Here is a 14,234-nt window from a genome sequence, read left to right as displayed (position 1 = left end):
GGACTATGTGTTGTCGTATTGATGTTCACATGATAAGCATGATTGTCTAGCATCTATATGCTAAGGCTATGTGTTATTCATATTCATATTCTTATGTTTACATGTTATATTAATTATGACATTTCGTGGCTGGGAGAACTCGGAGTTACTCCCCACTGACTGTGGCTTTCGTATTTGTATAAAATGCGATTGACAGGTAGGTGATGCATATATGGGGTACATGGACGAGCTAGCGAGCAAAGTAACCTTGGGACCTAGATTGGCTTTATTTTATTGTGACCCTTGAACACTTTATATCATATACTTTTTTTAGGGACATATGTCTCCCTTTTTCATACTTGGGTTGTATAACTTTTTTTCGCGACTTTAGCGATGTTTTATTTATGAGGTTTATTTTGGACCTTGCATGTTTGACACCTTCCCATTTGGATATTTTTATAACAGGTTTAGGTTTTAAAAATTACAGGTTTTTACCCAAATGAACCTATTACAAACATATCCATACAGTTTTTATCTAGAATTATGTGTTTACTTTTCCGCAATGAATGAGAGTGTCACAGTTGGTATCAAAGCATATTTGCTCCCGACGCATGTTTGTGCACTCCCAATATAAATAACTTGACCTTAAAATAATAAACTTGAGAGATGGGTAGGATGGGTAGACTTAGGACCTTATGTTGTAGTCTCTTTGTGATTACTATTTATTAGGTGCTAATTAGTGTTCTGTTTTGCAAGATGGCTCCTACAAGAAACGTTGATAATGCAATCTTACAAGCTCTTACTCAGATTCTCCAGAACCAGCAAGACATACAACAAAACCTACAAAACCAACCTCCTCCTCCTCCCCCTCCTCAGTTTCCAGAAGGTGAAAGACCCGGTTCTTACACTTGGGTGGCAAGTCAATTGACTCGAAACAAGACTCAAACTTATGGTGGTGAAGTAGACCCGGTGGCACTCACCGAATGGTTTCGTGAATTGGAGAAAAGCTTTGCCTTGTATGATGTTCATGAAGAAGACAAGGTGAAATTGGCTTCTCACTTCCTTGTGAAAGAAGCTGATAGATGGTGGACCATGACTAGTCCTACTTCCACTCTTGAGCCTGGTTTTGGTTGGGATCGCTTTAAGGATCTAGTTGAGGCTAGGTTCTATCCAAAAGAGCTGAAACAACAAAGGCTTAAAGAGTTTATGAATTTGAAGCAAGGAAGTCTTTCTGTCCAAGCCTTTACCGACAAGTTCAATGAACTTGCTCACTATGCTTCTAGACTTGTCAAAAATGAAGAAGAAAAGGCTTTCTTTTACCTTGACAAGCTTACTCCAAATCTTAAGAGCTTGATCCGTAGGGATTCTACTTCCTTTGTCTCAATCTATGATGATGCATTATGGGCTGAGAGCTCGATTCGGGCTATTGATGAAGAGGCTCATGCTTCTCGTACTTCCCTTGGCAAGAGGCCACTCTACTCCACTTCTAGGCCTTTTGTTGCTCCTTCTAGACCCTTTGTGCCTACTTCTTCCCCCTCTTATCCTAACAAGAAGAGGTTTGTTCCGAGTGGACAAGCAAATCAAGGTGCTCGTGTTCTATCTCCTAGTAACGACAAAAATCCTAAGGGTCGTATGTGCTATCATTGTAAGAAGCCTTTGCATCCCGGAATTCGTTGCTTTGATAAGCAAATTGTGTGTTTCTCTTGCAACAAGCCTGGACACAAGGCTAATGAGTGTCCTGAAAAGAAGACTACTACTACTCCTGCTGTTTCTGAGAGGCCGAGAGGTCGCATCTTTGTGATGAGCCGTGCTGAGGCTGAGGCACACCTGCACATAGTCACCAATACGTTCTTAATATTTGATGTCCCTTGTTTGGTTTTATTTGATACCGGTGCTTCTTTGTCATTTATATCGATGAAATTCTCCGACAAGTTACCTCTTGAACCTTCACTTGGAGATAGTACATCAATATCTTTACCCTCCGGCGACATCTTCTCTTCTTCTTATTTTTATTCGGATGTTCCTATATCGATAGCGGAATCTATTTTCCCGGCTAATCTCCTTCGATTTCCACTTGAGGAGTTTGATGTTATTTTGGGCATGGATTGGTTATCTACTTACCATGCTCCATTTGAATGTCGAGATCAAAAGATTGTTCTTAAAAGCCCTTTGGGTACTCGCGTATCTTATCAAGGAGTTAGAAAGCAAACTGGTGTGAAGTTGATCTCGACCATGAAAATGGTCAATGCGTTGAAGAAGGGTCATCAAGCATTTCTATGTGTAGTGACTACTTCTAATTCTCCTTCTCTTCCTCCCTTGAAGGATGTTCCCATTGTTTGTGAATTTCCGGATGTATTTCCCGATGAATTACCCGGGATTCCTCCTGAAAGAGATGTTGAATTCTCCATCGATCTAGTTCCCGGAACCGGTCCTATTGCTAAAGCTCCTTATCGTATGGCACCTTCCGAATTGAAGGAGTTGAGAGTTCAACTTGATGACTTGATTGAGAAAGGCTTTATTAGGCCTAGTGCTTCTCCTTGGGGTTCCCCCGTCCTCTTTGTAAAGAAAAAGGATGGATCTATGCGACTTTGCATTGATTATCGTGAACTCAATCGTGTGACAATCAAGAACAAGTATCCGCTTCCACGGATTGATGATCTCTTTGACCAATTACGTGGTGCTTCTACTTTTTCCAAGATTGACCTCCGATCGAGTTATCATCAAATTCCGGTTCGTGAGTCCGATATTCCTTAGACTGCTTTCAGCACGAGATATGGTCATTTCGAATTTAAAGTGATGCCTTTCGGATTGACTAATGCTCCTGCTATCTTCATGGATCAAATGAATCGTACCTTTAGTGAGTACCTCGATAAGTGTGTGGTGGTGTTCATTGATGATATCTTGATTTTCTCAAAGAATGATGAAGAACATGCCCTACACCTCCGTATCATCTTAGACATTCTACGTCGTCAAAAGTGGTATGCTAAGTTCTCAAAATGTGAATTTTGGCTGCATCAAGTGACTTTTCTTGGATATGTCATATCCAAAGATGGTGTTATGGTAGATCCTTCTAATATTAAGGCCGTTGTTGATTGGAAGAGTCCGAAAAATGTGACTGAGATTCGAAGCTTTCTCGGTTTGGCGGGTTATTACCGTCGATTCGTGAAAGATTTCTCTAAGTTAGCTAGACCGATGACTCAATTGTTGAAGAAGGAGTCTAAGTATGTGTGGACCGATGAGTGTGAGAATGCCTTCTTAGAGTTGAAGACTAGGTTGACTACCGCTCCGGTGTTGACCTTACCTGAGGATGGTGTGGACTACGATGTTTATTGTGATGCTTCAAAGCATGGCCTAGGTTGTGTCTTGATGCAAAACCGAAGGGTTATTGTTTATGCTTCTCGACAGCTGAGAGTTCACGAGGTGAACAATCCGACTCATGATCTTGAATTAGCCGCCGTGGTACATGCCTTGAAGACATGGAGGCATTACCTTATTGGAGTTCATTGCCGCATTTATACCGATCATAAGAGTTTGAGGTGTATCTTTACCCAGAAAGAATTGAATATGAGGCAAAGAAGATGGCTAGAGTTGGTGAATGATTATGATGCCGAATTGATTTATCATGAAGGGAAAGCAAATGTGGTGGCCGATGCTTTGAGTAGGAAGACTAGTCACTCTTTGAGCACTATCCGTGTGTTACCTGATGAACTTACCACGGAATTTCAAAAGTTAGGGATAAGCCTTGTTGGGAAGGGCTTTGACTATCTTAGTGCCTTGAGTGCAGAACCCGACTTTTACCGTGAGATCCGTACATGCCTACCTGAGGATGCTACTTTCAAGTCCATTCAAGCAAAAATCCAACTTGGGCAAGCTAAGGATTGTGTGGTGGATAGTGATGGATACCTTCGTTACCAAGGTAGGATGTATGTTCCGAGAGTAGCCGAGTTGAGGAAGAAGATCCTTGATGAAGCTCACCTTTCTCCTTACTCTATTCATCCTGGTGGTGACAAGATGTATAAAGACTTGAGATTACAGTTCTGGTGGCCTAGGATGAAGATTGATGTCCTAGAGTATGTTAGCAAGTGTCTTACCTGTCAGAAAGTGAAGATTGAGCATCAGAAACCCGGAGGTTTGCTACAACCTTTGGATGTTCCTCTTTGGAAATGGGAGTCCATCTCCATGGACTTTGTGATGGCTTTACCTAAGACTGCTAGCGGAAAAGATGCGGTTTGGGTGGTTGTAGATCGATTGACCAAGTGTGCTAGATTTATACCTATCAAGGAGACATGGAACTTAGTTGTCCTAGCTGAGGCCTATGTGAGGGAGATAGTACGCTACCATGGAGTGCCTAAGGATATAGTTTCAGATCGTGACCCTAGATTCTCGTTCCCGTTTCGGACGCTTTGCAAAAAGCCATGGGTAGTAAGCTACTGATGAGTACCACTTTTCATGCCGCTACAGATGGGCAGACTGAGAGGACTATCCAGACTTTAGAGGACCTCCTCCGTGCTTCTGCTTTAGACTTCCACACTTCTTGGGAGAAATGTTTACCTCTTGTCGAATTCTCCTACAACAATAGCTATCATTCCTCTATCAAGATGACACCTTATGAGGCTTTGTACGGTAGGAAGTGTCGTAGTCCTGTTTGTTGGGATCAAGTCCAAGATGCTCATGTGTTGGGACCCGATTTGGTGACTGAGACCATCAATCAGGTTCAGATCATTCGAGAGCGTATGAAAACCGCTCAAGACCGACAGAAATCTTATGCCGATGTCCGTCGTCGACCACTTGCCTTTGAGGTTAATGATCGAGTGTTCCTTAAGGTATCACCTATGAAAGGGGTGAAACGGTTTGGTGTGAAAGGAAAGCTGAGTCCCAAATACATTGGACCTTTCTGTGTGCTTGAGAAGATTGGCCCCGTTGCTTACCGTTTGGAGTTGCCCCCGAATTTGAGCAAGGTTCATAATGTCTTCCATGTATCTCAGTTGAGGAAGTACATTAGTGATCCGAGCCATGTTATTCAAGAAGAAATCCCAGATTTGGAACCCAACTTGGCTTTGGAAGAAAGGCCGATCCGAATCCTCGAAAGAGCAAACAAGCAACTTAGAAACAAAGTTGTGCCCCTAGTTCGTATCCTTTGGCGTTGTGGGAATGTCGAAGAAGAAACTTGGGAGCCTGAATCTTCTATGTTAGCTAAATATCCCGAACTCTTCTCGTGAGGTACTTTCCGTTCCTTTATCCAATTCTTGTGAGTTAAGCTATCCTTTCGAGTGTTCCCTCTCCTTCTCTTAAATACTCTCCACGTTAGTAGTCCTTGCCTAGTTGTTTAAAAGTCGTAGTTAGAGTTTGGTCATAGCTAGTGGAGTTATTATCCTTATTATAGAGTTTCGAACTAAAGACTTTTGGAAATGTTTTAATGTTTTCCACTGGTTTTAACGTCAATGAGTGGTAAAGCTCGTTATTGGAGACGTCCGATAATTGGTTTTCTCATTTGTTGGTGTAAAAATATATATTTTTATGTCTTTGATTTGGAATGTTGATGTTCTTGAACGGCCGACGAGGATTTTCCGTTCCATTGAAAAAACACTTATACTTCATACGTCCATATTTTGAAGATTTTGTTTACTTGATTTTAAGGAGATAGACCTACATATATACAATGTTCCTTCTTCTAAGTTTCTGGGACGAAACTTCTTAAAAGGAGGGATGATTGTAACACTCCGTAAATTCGAAGACCTTTATTATATTTTAAAAGTAATATTTTAATCTATTTTAATTTAATATTAATTTATTTGAAATAAAATCTATTTGATAAAATATAATCTTATTTTATTTTGAAGAAATGTAATTATTTTTGATGGTTTAGAAATGTTTAAAAGTGATTTAAACTATATTTAAACCTTTTCCTTTGATAAAATAGATTTCGGATAAAAGTCGTAAAATCGGGATTTTCCCATTTCTTACGGTCGTTGGGTAAACGAGTTTGGATATTGGGCATATGAGTACTTAATCTTTTAGTAAAATCGTGTTTAAGAACTTTAATTTTCTCGGAAATCGCGTTCGACGAATATTTCTAATTTCTGTCGAAACGAACCAAAACGTAAACAATTGAAACTCACCCAAACACCCTACCCAAAATCATGCACCCTCCATCCTCCATGGGTCTCCTCTTCATCTTTCATTTCCTCAATTCTCATTCTATCACTTCCTTCTCTCAAACACCAAATTCCTCTCAAAATAACCTCCTTACAATCCCTAAATCCACCATAACTTCTTCATTTCTCCACCAAATCGCATAAAAATTATATATTCGGAATCCTTTCTTCAATCCTCATCTACTAGTAAGCTTTATTTTCATTTCCCCCAAATTTTGTTTAAGACACTTTTTTTAGGGTTTCGAATTTAAGCTTAATAATTGTGTTTTTGTTGTTCTTATAGGTGAAGAATTTGAAGATGAGTTAGGTGACTCATATGTTGTTGAAGATGAAGAGTAATTTTGGGTTTTAGAAGCTTTATCAAGTTATTACTTGTCTCTTTGCTAACTTAAGGTAACTATTCCGAGTTACTCGTCGAATTAATGTCACATTAGTAGTTATATTCGTTGTTTGTTGTTGTTTGTTGTTGTTGTGTTGTTTGTTGTTGTTTGAGACGATCTTGTTGATAAATGAATGAATGGAGTAAGATGAGTATGCTTATGTTTAATTTACGTTAACCATTTGTATATTATTGTTTAGAACAAATTTGGATGAGGAATTATGTGTTGTGACAAGTCCGCATGTTGGCTGGAACGCGTCAGTACCGGACCGAGACATTTTTCAATGTTTCCAAAAATATGACAGATTGAACGGCATCGAAAAATTAGGTGGTTTAGCCACTTGAATCACTCAATTCGGAGTCCGTATGATTAAATGGCGTCGTTTTATCGATAAAATTTATAGAAAAGTTTACCCTTATGTGACACGGTTATTTATACTATTTTATTATGCGAATTTAATTGAATTGGATATTTTGTAAGTTGGAATATATTTCCTTATGTTGATAGTTTTTCACATGATAGAAATTGGAAATAGCATGAGAATGATATTGTGATGAATTTTGTGATTTGGGCCAAAGTAGGCCAAGACTCTGAGCTGGGCCAGATTGACCGAACGAGTTTGGTCAAACTAGGTTGAAACCGGTCAGCCTCGATTTGACCAATGACCCGTCGCGGGACTTGGGTCGAGGGTTTGTCTTTGAGGTGAGATTGGTTGATATTGAATGTTTCATATTGATGCCTTGATACTTATGATTCAACATGTTGGTAGCTTGATGTTTTAACCATATGAGCATGATTATTATTTCACATGTTGGTTGTTGGATGCTTTGGTTGCCTTATGCTTGAGTCTTGTTTGCCTTTGGCCATTTTAGCTTATTCTCATGGATTATGATATTGATGGTTAGCTATAATTTGGTTATTGATGACATTGAGGATATGGTTGGATTGTCTCATTTGAATAGACATTTATATAGCCTTTCACATGATAGAATGTTAGCATTTATGTTTGAAAGTTGGACTCTTTGCCCCTCTTATGGTTAAGTGGGTGTCCTACTTGTCTTAAGTGTTGTAGGCTAAAGCATTCAGTTGGGACTAGGTCCTAGGTGAGTGACTTCGGTCGATGTCATAGATAGGCCCTTATAGTCTTTGACGAGTGTATGTTTGCGGCTTAATAGCCTTTGTGTCTTAGCTTGGTGGGCTTATATCCAAGTTAGGGCATGACCTCCAGACGTACTCTTAGAAGTATGTGGTCGGCTTAAGTACTAGCCAACCCTTTGGTGGACTCCTTAGGGGTACTCATGTGTGTGATCATGGGTCTTGGATGCGGTATTTTCCGCATGTCGCTAGGTCTGCGCAGGTTTAGGACTAGGGTGTTTACCTTACCTTGTGATATAGACTCGAGTTACAGAGTGACTATTGACCGTCCTAAGAACTTATGCCTGTCTCTAGATATATTGTTCTTTCTTGTTTGATGATTCTATGAATCATAGAAGGTGAGATGCATGCCGGCTATGGTTGATAGAGTTTGGATTCCTGGATGTTATGTGATTCATATGATAGTGTAGTGTGAGTCGGTCTAGTATTCACATGCTAGGACTATGTGTTGTCGTATTGCTGTTCACATGATAAGCATGATTATCTAGCATCTATATGCTAAGGCTATGTGTTATTCATATTCATATTCTTATGTTTACATGTTATATTAATTATGACATTTCGTGGCTGGGAGAACTCGGAGTTACTCCCCACTGACTGTGGCTTTCGTATTTGTATAAAATGCGATTGACATGTAGATAATGCATATATGGGGTACATGGACGAGCTAGCGAGCAAAGTAACCTTGGGACCTAGATTGGCTTTATTTTATTGTGACCCTTGAACACTTTTTATGTCATATACTTTTTTTAGGGACATATGTCTCTCTTTTTCATACTTGGGTTGTATAACTTTATTTCGCGACTTTAGCGGTGTTTTATTTATGAGGTTTATTTTGGACCTTTCATGTTTGACACCTTCCCTTTGGATATTTTTATAACAGGTTCAGGTTTTAAAAATTACAGGTTTTTACCCAAATGAACCTATTACAAACATATCCATGCTATTTTTATCTAGAATTATGTGTTTACTTTTCCGCAATGAATGAGGGTGTCACAAACATGCTTATCAAAGGCACTAGTTTTACTCCATGTTCTAAATCCCCTATTAACAAAAGCATCACCTCCACAAGCGCTATCATTCTTAAATAAATAACAAACAAAGCAATATGATGCATCCTTTTTTATACTATACTCAAGCCAAGGCTTATACTTTTCAAACCATTTACGAACAAAGTTACGCTTAGTTTTAGGAAATGTGTAGTTACTAGGCTGACAAGGATCCTTCCGAATATATTCTCGTCTTATCATATCACAATCATTTATGTGAAAGTCAGTTAATTTTCTTCTTAATCCGGGATCTTTGGGAAGAGATATCACATCAAAATCACTCAACCTATCTAAAATTGGACTAGTAAAAGGAATTGAACTACCTCCCAATTCGGTTTCTCCATCTATTAACTCATCAATATTAGTTTCAGGATCATCACCTGAGAGAGTTGAATCAGTTGGATTTGGTATATCATCATTGCATTGTCTTTTTGCAAAAAAACTCGTAATAGTCTGCGTAATAATTCTCTTCATCCCTGAAATTCAACAAGATTTAATATTAAAATACAATTTTAATCATTCACTAGATAAAAAAACTTCCATTTGATATATAATTTTTTCCCAATCAAACTATAATTCAATTTTCGTTTTATTCTTTTACGATTTACTTAGTTTATACAACTTTCTTTTGATATCTAAACTGTGATTATAATTAATTTTTAGTACAAATATTAAAATTAGTTCTACCTTCTAAGATGATGAACATATATTAATAGATCTCTATTCTCTAAGTAGACAAGTCTCATTTATAATCTCAAATTATGAAAAAACAATGATTCAATATAAATATAATCTGTAACAAAATTAACAAGTTTATAAAATATAAACTAAATAAAAAAAAGATGATTTATACATACCTCAAATGAAAAAAAAGAAAAGAAAGATGGATGGATAAATTGAAGGGTGGTGCGTAAGATTGTTGGAAGAGTAGAGAAATTTTTTTTTATTTATTATTTGTTAACAAGTAAACTAGTATAATATTACGGAAGATAAAAGATTTGAGACAATAAAAGAAGATTGAAAGTCAGTTGCCTTTTTTTTAGGGAAATACTAATTGCCTTATTTGTGTATATACTTTCCTTTTATTTATCTATATATTTTTAATGGGGTAGCATAAAAAAAAATATTCTCTCTTTTTTTTTGGAAGTGGGGTAGCATGTGCTACCCCATGCTACTATACTACCTACGCCACTAATGAACATCGCCGGCCAGGAGCCCTTTGCACCACCTTAAACTGATCGGTGATGACGTAAGGACGGTCTGATGATGGATGATATGCCTTTCCACTCCACAAACACCCCCGAGATCCAGGTCAAATTCACCGGACCGTCGTCCTCTACCAAACTATCATAAAGACGATATCTGGAAAATACATGAAGATGATCCTATGAAAAAAAGGGATGAAAAGAAGCAACATGCAAACAAAAATGGTTGTGGAGATCGAATTAACAGTGAAGGACGAAGGTCATGAGTAAAAAATGGTGGTGGACCTACCAGTTCAGGTTACCATTAACCGCCGCGGATTTGAGGGCCATTGGTTCCATTATCACAGGCCAAAAGAACTACAGTTAGTCTTGCTGAAGACGGGTCAGAGCAAGTGACGGGTAATGCCACTCATAAAACGGATAGGGAGATAAGGTGGGGGCACCCCCATGTGCTTCCCTTTCTCCTCTATTTGGGTCATTTGTGAGAGAAAATGGTATCCGTCACTCCAAAGTGACGGATACGTGCCGTCTTCAATGAGATTTTGTGAAAGAACTAATGTTGCCGCCTTTATAAAAGTTGTTGGTCCAAATAAATAAGCTTGATGGAGTAATTAAGTTAATTGGCCGTCCATGTAGAGATCAACTTTTAAATCTTACCTTTTAAAAGAGAGAACTTGGAGGTACTGTAGCAATGAATAGTACCACCCAAGTTTCTCCCTCTCCCGTTAGATCTCCCCTTTTGATCTCAGTCCTCCATTTATCATTAACTCACAACCACATCTTTCCCATTCTCTCTGACTATGTACACCACTCATTCCCGTCTCACTCTCATTCCTCGCAGCTCACTACTCATCTCACTCTCACCCACCCAGTTCTTCTCAAATATCAGAGGGCCATGATGATGTGACGATGCCGATTCCTTTCTTTCCTATAGTTTTTGCGCATCCATATAAGTAGTTATCATCCTCTATTATGCTTTTTTTTGTTAATTATATTGTTGTAGTTTTCGTTGGTATTTTTGTACCTTTTAAAAGAGAGAACTTGGTGGTACTATAGCAATGAATAGTACCACCCAAGTTTCTCTCTTTCCCGTTAGATCTCCCCTTTTGATCTCAGTCCTCCATTTCTCATTAACTCACAACCACATCTTTCCCATTCTCTCTGACTATGTACTCCACTCATTCCCGTCTCACTCTCATTCCTCGCTGCTCACTACTCATCTCACTCTCACCCACCCAGTTCCTCTCAAATATCAGAGTGCCATGATGATGTGACGATGCCGATTCTTTTCTTTCCTACAGTTTTTGCGCATCCATATAGGCAGTTATCATCCTCTATTATGATTTTTGTTGTTAATTATATTGTTGTAGTTTTTGTTGGTATTTTTGTTCAGTTTAATTTCATTTGATCCCATTTATTGTTAATTATATTGTTGTAGTTGAATTAGGTGATCTTTAAAAATTAGGGTTTGTTGATTTCTCTTTCTTTAGTACTATTGGTTCTTTGTTCAGTATGATCCGATTTATTGTTATTTGTGTTGTTTATAGTTGAATTAGACGAGAACCTAGATAGAAAATAAAATGGGGTTGTTGGTCTTTCCATAGGTCAGCCATTCTTAATTTAACCCACAGCTTGAGTTCGGACTTCGGAATGAGAGGTGTTGTTTTGTTCTCTAATTTCTTTTGTGTTTGGTTATCCATTTTGCGATTTTGTATTTTATTTTTTTATCTCCTTAGCCTTTGTTTGCTAATCTTGTCTTTGTTGTGGATCCAGTTTTATCAGGCTGTGAAGTGAGGTCTTTAGCTTAGAACACGAGGTACTTGAATGCGAATCGTAACTATAGCATACTAAGTCGTACTCTGTCTACGGAGTTTTTTGCGTTTAAAGTTGAGTTTGTTATATGTGTTGTTGTAGGATATGGTTGTGATCTGGACTGACGAGTGAGATCTTGATCTCAAAGCACGAGCGACTTGGCTACTAATCTGAGCAATTGCCACCCTATTATCATTGTTGCGGTGGTAAATAGTACTGTACTCCTGAGATTTTTTACTCCTAATCGGAACTTTACTCTTCTTTTCATTGCTTTTATATATGTAGATTGTGGTTATTGTTGGTTGCAGTTATATTGGGCTACTGGGTTAGAGTTTGGCCTCATAACACGAGGTATTGTATCTAATGTGACCATAATTAGTTTTGTTTTTTTGGCTATCCTTTTTCCAGTATTGCTTTTATATACGTGGATTGGTGTTATGGTTGCAGCTGTATCATCTGTGGCGAGCGGGTTTTTTTACTCCTTAACAATGATCACATCACTATGATACTTTGACCTATTCCGATTTTGGAAGAACAAGTGTACGAGAAACACCAATATGTATTGCAATTAGCACGTCCTGCTCATTTAAATTGACCATGGCCATCACCCATCAGGCATAGTATGGACACTCTCCATTGAAAGTACATTTTGTAATTAAGGGTCCATCAGTCCATGTATAGTTAGTTATCCATGAAATCCAATGATCCTCACTAACTTGAGAAAGTGAAGATAAATGCACCCCTCTCCTCATTTGCAAATTTTTATTGTCTTTTGTAGATAAATTTTATCACTGTTGGATTACACATTTACACCTATCAGGCTATCATTATTCATAGCTCCATCTCACACGGAAATTATGATATTAATTTCCTTTTTGTCATCAAGATGCGTCTATCTCATGTCCAATAGCGCTTAGCAATGTGTATTATTTCCTCTATTTCTGTGTCTGTAGCTCCATCAGTGGTCATACTTCATAGTGATCATAATGATTTTATAGGACACTTGAAATTTGAAGAGCTGTAATATCGTATCATAATGATCTTTCTTTATAATACTGTATTTGCTTTTATATTTTACTACAGAGTATTTTTTTGAGAACATAATTTGTCCAACTTCTTTTAATAAGCACTAAACATAAAATATCATATCATAATTGTTTTTATTTGTATACTGGGTAGTTGGTACACGCTTACAGTCCAAAGTTTTGAACTGAAACCATTAAACGTGAATGAATGAAAAAGAACATTGTGAAATAAATTATTTTTGTACGAATGTAATATGGAGAATTAGTACGAGTATATGCAGGAATTGTCTTTCGGATTGCATATATGCAACATTAATGCTGATTGGCAGCACTACTAGAACTACAACCAATATGTGCCATTGCAGCACTAACCAATCTTTAATGAGTTTTTTCCTACTAATTATTTTTCTATCTGTGTGTAATCGGGGTTGAATGACCTCGTGCCTGCAGTATTCAATTATGGTATCATATATGGAGTATGAGATAGGGTGTTGGTCTGTTCTTGTTGGTGCAGGATCTAGTCTGGTTTTGAGGTACAACCGTAGTTTTCCGAAATCCACGCCTCTTATAATTCACTTGTGGCATGATTTTGTTTTTCATTTGTTCATATTATATGCTTTCTACACTTCAATTGCTCATATTTGTGGCCGTTGGGCTGTGTTTGGAGCTTTCGTTGAGGGATATGAATATCAATCTGAAGTTCAGGGTACAGGTCAGACCATTCCGGATAGACCTTGGATTTTGGGGTGCACGATCTTAGGTGAGCGAAAATTCAATTTTGTCCAGTGATTTGTCATTGTTGAGGATGCTTGTACGACGACAGTTGCTTTTTAAAATCGTAAGGTGGATTACTACTAGGGAAGCTGAAATAAGTTAACAATTTTGTCTTTGGATTTAAATTTGGAGTTTATTTAAATCTAAATTATAAACCCAATTTCATGAATTCATGATTTCTCTTTAGTTTTCTTACACATGAAAAAAATTACTTTTGCGCTATCGCCGCTACTCCGATGTATTGCCCATATTTATTTTAGAAAGCATCATTATCGTACCTTTGTAAATGAAAAAAAAATACTTTTCATTTATGAATTATGCGATGATGTTTTCCGACTTATTTTGTTCATCAAGGTATTGTTCAACTGATAGCGCCCTATTTCTCTTCCACTTTCTCATCTTTACTCTTTTTTTGGTTGGGTGCCCTGCCTATTCTTGTGTTGGTCGATTCAATTTATCGATTGGTCGATTCAATCATCAACTTCTTCTATATATTGGTTGAGATGTGGGTAAGTGAGAGGTGCATTAAGTACTATTCACTGAAAGATGTACTTACTCTGTTTACTTTATTACCTAATTTTCCCGCCCCAACTTTCGTGTCCTAAGTTTCACTTTTCACACACAAATTCAATTAATCTTGTCCATTGTTCTCATTTTCTCATCTTTTCCCTTGTTCTCGGTGAACCCTACCAAATTTCCC

The 14,234-nt window shown here is 37.8% G+C and overlaps 1 long non-coding RNA gene across 1 annotated transcript; it reads left to right on the top strand.

Moving 5' to 3' along the window:
- Positions 1-11,456: 11,456 nt before the first annotated feature.
- LOC141627401 (uncharacterized) lies at positions 11,457-11,941 on the top strand. The gene is made up of 3 exons (XR_012536974.1): positions 11,457-11,580; positions 11,697-11,739; positions 11,838-11,941. It is a non-coding gene; the product is annotated as an uncharacterized LOC141627401 (long non-coding RNA).
- Positions 11,942-14,234: the final 2,293 nt, after the last annotated feature.

Source organism: Silene latifolia, chromosome Y, assembly GCF_048544455.1.
Source record: "Silene latifolia isolate original U9 population chromosome Y, ASM4854445v1, whole genome shotgun sequence".
Taxonomy (NCBI): Eukaryota; Viridiplantae; Streptophyta; class Magnoliopsida; order Caryophyllales; family Caryophyllaceae; genus Silene; species Silene latifolia.
The sequence above is the reverse complement of the archived record's forward strand: the minus strand, read 5'-3'. Positions and strand labels throughout refer to the sequence as shown.